At 35.6% G+C, this 6,941-nt stretch overlaps 1 pseudogene; it reads left to right on the forward strand.

Annotated features, from left to right (window-relative positions):
* Nucleotides 1-431: 431 nt before the first annotated feature.
* On the forward strand, nt 432-6,710 carry LOC120169431 (annotated as a pseudogene).
* The last annotated feature ends 231 nt before the right edge of the window (nt 6,711-6,941 follow it).

Here is a 6,941-nt window from a genome sequence, read left to right on the forward strand (position 1 = left end):
TTAACATTAAATTTTGAAGAGATATACTACAATGAAGCAAAAACTAAAGTTTATGTATGATTTAAAAATATGGAAGTTTAAGTACTAAAATGAATCAAAACTGATAGTTTAAGTATTAAACACATAATTTCCCTATAATTTTTTTAGTGTGTTTGTAAAGTAAAAACTAACCAACAATTACCCATCATTATTAATGATTTTTGTAAAATTAAGACAATGAGATAAAATAATTTTCAATAACCTAATTTTTTTATATAGTAGCAATAAAAAATAGAAAGTTAAGGGAAAGAGAAAATTGTAAAAAATAAATAAAACAGAGAGTTTGTGTTTGTGTGTAAGAAAAAGAACAGAAAAAGAGGCGGCCATAGCCAAAAGGGCTGCTGTCGGATTCGACCGAACATTGACACTGTTCGCTTCTTCTTCTTTTATTTTCTTCAATTTTTTGGATCTGCTTTGTTTTTCTTCTTTCCAAGCCTAATTTTCATTTCTTTGGATTCTCCAGATTGAACAGAGAGCAAGCAGTCAAAGGTAAGTTCGTTCCACCCTTTTTAATTTGGTACTCTGATTGCTCAGAAAGGGAAGAAAATAAGGGAAGGTTGCTATTTTTCTGCTGCACTTGTTGACTGATGATTTTTCTTATCGGTGACCAATTAGTTCTATTCACTCTTCTTTTTATCGGAAAAAATAGACCATTTAATCAGATCTCAACTCATTTTAGTTTCTGATTTTCATTCAATTCTATCTGTGTGTCATATACTATATGTAATTGCAAACTCGTTGGGTGTCAATCCCATTTTCATATCAGTTTTGATTTTCTTCGGAGTTGTTGAATTTATTTATTTTTATTGTAAACAAAAGAATTGGATCATTGCAGAATTATTGGGTTTCTTTTCATTTTTCATTATAATTCTTCCATTTCGTTGTTGCAGAATTATTAACATTTGGGTACATAGCACAGAGCAGAGTAGATTGATACAGAGGTAGCAATTAGCTGGTAACTAAGGGTTTCGATCAGTCAGCTTTGCCTTTGTAGGATAATCAGAACAAACAATAAAGTAATAATAAATGCAATCTTAATTAATGGTTGTGCTATTTGTTGTAATGGGGAAATTTATATTTACTTGTTTGCTTCCATAAATCGCGTTGTAGGGTTTCCATTGATTGATTGCTTTCTGCTGGTCTCTTTTGTTGGGGGGGGTGCTTCTATGGCTTTTGCAGCACCGGATATTCCATCTGCCGAACGACAACCAGGTTTGTGAATTTTTATACGGTATACAAATTTTACTGTGTTTTAATATGCAAGCTGAATTCTTGTTTCGCAATTGTACTGGTTTGTTTCCGTACGGCGGTGGCTTATCGTTTATCATTATTATCTTTTCTATCTTACATTTTATGTGACTGCAGATGATCCTTTGTATCGTGAACTATGGCATGCCTGTGCTGGACCTCTTGTCACGCTTCCTCGCGTAGGGGAGCGTGTTTATTACTTCCCACAAGGTCACATGGAACAAGTATGTCTACATGAACTTTAATCTGATAACTTTTTCGTATTGATCATAATTCATAATTTAAGAAGATAGTCCGATTTGAATTGTGCTTCTTAAAGTGTTGGTTGAATTGGTTTGTGAACCTTTGCCATAGTGTTCTTATTTTGAGTAATAATGGTTCTATATTGGTTAAAACGGTTATGGTTCCTGCAAGCACTTGGCTCTTTCCTTTATGGTTTTTTATGCAGAAGAAATCATCTGGTATTTATATTGGGTCATGCTTTCTTTAAAACAAAATAGGTATGATTCATTTTGGTGAATCACTGTAGGCAATCAATAATTTGAAGGTTGTATGCTGTGTCATGAAACCATATTAACTTATATTGTCATATATATTTGAGTATTGGTATCAATTCACTGATACAATGAATTACAAAATGTTTATGGCAATATATAATTTCCTTCATGTATGTATTTACAAGAATATTTATATACGTCTCCATGTCTGAATATTTACTGTCAAGGTAGTGTTTGTTAAATATTTCGAAGATTATTTAAAAGGCATTTGTTATTTAGTTTTGCTAATAAAACTCTATACTCTATAGTATCTATTGAAGACTTATGTCCCTTATGATATTAAGTTTTAGGTGTAGGCTTTATAACTTGACACAATGTTTTGTTTATTAATCATTTTTTTATTCTTTGTGTACAGCTTGAGGCATCAATGCATCAGGGGTCACAACACCAAATGCCTTCATTCAATCTACCATCTAAAATACTTTGCAAAGTGGCTTCTGTTCAGCGTAAGGTAAGTTATTAATACTTGGTTTTATATTCTTTTGAGTTTTATTGATTCAACTCCTTGCGCTAAGTGACTTTTACCTTGAACTGCAGGCTGAACCTGATACAGATGAAGTTTATGCTCAAATAACTCTGGTACCTGAAGTAGATGTAAGCTGTCTCCCTCTTTTTGTCTCTTTTCCTCTAATTCCATCATGACATGTAGTTTATGTTTGAAAGCTATATTTAGTTTCTAGAACATCTTATCAGAATTGCGTTGAATGAGTTGTAAATATATATAGAATATCTTTGTATTTTTTCTGCCCTCACTTTTTTATCCTCCAATATGGTTCAGCAATGCGAGGTTATGAGCCCAGATGACCCACTTCCAGAACCTGAAAGGTGTATAGTCCATTCTTTTTGCAAGACTCTCACAGCTTCTGACACAAGCACCCATGGTGGGTTCTCAGTTTTACGCCGGCATGCAGATGATTGTCTGCCCCCACTGGTCAGCTTAAACACATTGATCGTGTTTCCTTTGTATTGAGGTACTCCATAAGTTAGAATTTTTCTGAAATTTCTGTGGTTCTTACCCCAGGACATGACAGCAGCCACCATGGCAGGAACTGGTTGCTACTGATCTGCATGGAAACGAGTGGCATTTTCGGCATATCTTTCGAGGTTATATATTATTACCTTTTTGACTGATATTTTTATAGGTTGACTTAGTCAAAGTTGGAAAATTTCATGCATCTAAGCTGCAAGCTTGGTCAAAGTTGTTTTGTATTTGTGCCATCTGGTTACTTGGAACCTTTCTTTACAATCTACTGTACAACTTTTACCTTTTAAACTTTGGTCAACCTTTATGAATGTGGAGATAAAGACATAAGGAATCTTAGGACCTTGAAAATCATGTAGGCCATAGTTTGTTAGAATCAGATAAGAGCCTTCTGACACTTATTACCTTCAAATGACTAAGTTAATATTAGATTTTTTAAAAGCTAATGAATTGGTATTCTCATGTTTGTGAAATTGTTACTTTTAGAAACTAGAAGAATTGATTTCCTAAATTGAAAGCTCAAGTTCAATGGTTTCTGGGATCTACTTCTCCCCCCTTGATCTGTTAGCTTCTTTCAGAGCCACCTCTTGTGTTTTTCTTTTATGTAGGTTTGCAATCAGTAATTTAAAGGTACTCGTTTAAAACTGAAATAAAAATAGTGTGGTATGGTGATTGTATTATATCATTTTATCTTTTGAGACATCTATTACTTCTATCTATGATAGTTGCTTGTAGTGGTTTGAAGGGAACACATTTGTCACCATTCAAATGTTAAATTCTATCTGCAGGACAACCTAGGCGCCACTTACTCACTACTGGGTGGAGTGTCTTCGTTAGTTCCAAGAAGTTGGTAGCTGGCGATGCTTTCATCTTCCTCAGGCAAGATCTTTCTTCACAAATCAGCTATTCGTTCTCTTATGTTACTTTTGTTTATTCACTGCCCTATCACCTATGAATTCATATTTGCTTCTTTACAGGGGTGCTAATGGGGAGCTGCGCGTTGGAGGGAGGAGGCTTTTGAGACAGCAGGCAAATATGCCATCTTCCGTTATATCTAGTCACAGCATGCATCTTGGGGTGCTTGCCACTGCATCTCATGCCCTTTCTACGCAAAGTATGTTTTCTGTCTTCTACAAACCCAGGTTTGTATTTTTTTTCATCCCACAAATCCAACTAATTGTACCTATTTCATCATGTGTTTTGTCAATATTATCAGCTGTTTTTGTTGTTGGTAATCTGTTACTATCATCGTTGCAGTCTATTTGTTTTATTTACTATTTAATTAAAATCAAGTAATTGTATGTTGCAGATTTTGAGTTAATTAATGTTAGCACATTTTATTTATTATCATTCTTTGAGCCCTGAATTTTGATTCTCTGTGGATTGAAGTTGTACGCTTCTTTATCTCTTCTAAGGTCATCATTTATTCTTCCTTCGACATGTATTTAATATAGAACCGTGAGTGTGAGCTGCAATTCGATTTATGTACATCTACTCGTACGCGGTACTTTAAGAAGGTGATACGGTTAGTGTATTATATGCATGCACTTTCTCTATGCCTATACATTTCTGTCTTTTCTTTTCTCTTCATTACTTGTGGCATTTTTAGTGTGGTCCGATAAACCAAAGATCCTTTGTTTCCTTGTGTGTAGACTTCTTGAAAATTTTGTTGTCCTGATTAATTGAAGTTGAGTGACTATTGTGTTTCGTATGTATTTGTTGAAAGACAATATTTGTTCTAACAACCATTTTATTTACTAGAACAAGTTTGTCCAAGTTCATAGTGAGCGTAAACAAATATCTTGAAGCTCGAAGCCATAAGCTATCAGTTGGGATGAGGTTCAAAATGAGATTTGAGGGTGAAGAGGTTCCTGAAAGAAGGTATTAATCTGACTGGATTATTTTTCCGGGAGTACAACATTGGTAGTGCACTTGTTAACCCACGAACACTTTATGCCTGAAGATTCAGTGGCACAATTGTTGGTGTTGGGGATAATAAATCATCCGCATGGGCTGATTCCGAGTGGAGATCTCTCAAGGTTAACCTCTTTCTTCTGTAATTTCTTATTTGCTCTCCATTGAGGAAATAAACTCTTCTTGGGACATTTGAGTTCTGAACACATTTTACAATATTGACTATTTTCAGGTTCAATGGGATGAACCTTCATCAATCGTACGACCTGATAGGGTTTCCCCATGGGAATTGGAGCCTGTTGTTTTAACTAGTAACTCTTCTCACTCACAACCTGCACAAAGGAACAAGCGGACTCGATCACCGGTTCTACCTTCACCATCTTCAGATATTTCTTCTCTCGGTACGATCATTTACTTGTCAATACCCTTATTTAGCTCTTGCTTTGAGATTTTAGTTGACAAATTTATGCAACAGGTATATGGAAACCACCGGTTGAATCTCCTTTCTCGTATTGTGATGCACATCATGGACAGCCATCGCCTAAATTATCCTCTTCTGCAAAGCCTAACTCTGTTGGCTTTAGTGGGAATAGCTCCCTGGCTGCAGTTTCTGGCAGCTCAATGTATTGGTCTAACCTGGTTGAGAATGTTACGGAATCTGTTGCACCAGTTGTGAACAAAGAATCCAGTGAAAGAAAGCAGGGAACTGGAAATGGCTGCAGGCTTTTTGGTATTCAATTACTTGACAACGTGAACATAGAAGAAAACTCACCTATGGCTACGGTTTCTGGGACTGGGGGAGGTGATCAGACTGTTCATTCGCTAGATGCTAACTCCGACCAGCAGTCTGATCCAACATATCTTAATCGGTCTGATCTTCCTTATGTAAATTGTGAACCTGAGAAGTGCCTGAGATCTCCTCAGGAGTCGCAGAGCAAGCAAATTCGTAGCTGCACAAAGGTCATGCAATCTCTCTCCTTTTGTTTTTAAATGCTTGAGAAGTAAATACCTATTCGTGCTACTATCCCTTGAAAGTTTACATTCTAGTGAACCTCATTTGCGTGCTTTAGCAGATATTTAAATGTGCAGGGGTACTTGAGTACATTTATTTTTCTATTTTACCTCAAATGAGATGATTTGTGTGCATGTTGCTACTAATATAGTAGCATTATATTAAACGAGCATTTATCTTCAGGTTCACATGCAAGGTATGGCTGTGGGAAGGGCTGTCGATTTGACAAGTTTTGATTGTTACGAGGATTTGCTGAGGAAGCTGGAGGATATGTTTGACATTAAAGGTCAGCTCTGTGGATCTTCAAAGGGTTGGCAGGTTGTCTACACCGATGATGAAGATGACATGATGATGGTTGGGGGTGATCCCTGGAAGTAAGTTCGAGCATCCTACCTCTCATTGTCGTTGTATTGTTGTTCGCAGGACATACTTAAATGCTTCACTTGATGCACCACTTGATCTTTATCCCGAAATTATCATACTGTGTGAATCCGAGTTCTGCTACTGATTCCCTGTGATCCTTTGCACTTGAATTGCAGTGAGTTTTGCAGCATGGTGAGGAAAATTTTTATCTACACACCGGAGGAAGTCCAACTGCTATCACCCAAGACAAAACTTCCGGTGAACGATGATACCAACGCAGCCAAGGCCGGGGTCGACACAGTTGTCAACCCCGAAGATCGTTCATCAACCGTTGGTCACGGGTGCTAAAGGTAACAGCTTTTGTGTATACAAATTCATCTGGAAAAATGAGATTTGCCTTGCCTGAATGAATGGGGGTTCAGGTCTTCATATAATTATAGTTTTTTTTTAAAGAATTATGGGAGGGAATCCTCATAGTGATTGTTCATTTGGATTTTAAATAGTGTAGAAACATCATTTCTTTTCTTCTGTCAATTTATTTTTCTTATATAATATAATACCCTTTGTATATAAATATATATAATAGCTTTGCAGCTTTAATTGAATAAATTAACCCTTCAATTTTGTATATTGTGTGTTGGCTTTTTTCAATATCAAATTGATATAATAAGTAAATATTAAGGGTTAAATTTATTATGAAGCAGATCAAAATTATACAAAGTTAGCTGAAAACATAAAGCCATGAAAGAAATTTAAATTTAAAAACTTTAATAAAAAGCTATATATATATATACTCAATTTATTAAATTGAAAAAGGTGTGAATTG

The sequence above is a fragment of the Hibiscus syriacus genome, unplaced genomic scaffold (genome assembly GCF_006381635.1).
Source record: "Hibiscus syriacus cultivar Baekdansim isolate YM2019G1 unplaced genomic scaffold, ASM638163v2 tig00111769_pilon, whole genome shotgun sequence".
NCBI lineage: Eukaryota > Viridiplantae > Streptophyta > Magnoliopsida > Malvales > Malvaceae > Hibiscus > Hibiscus syriacus.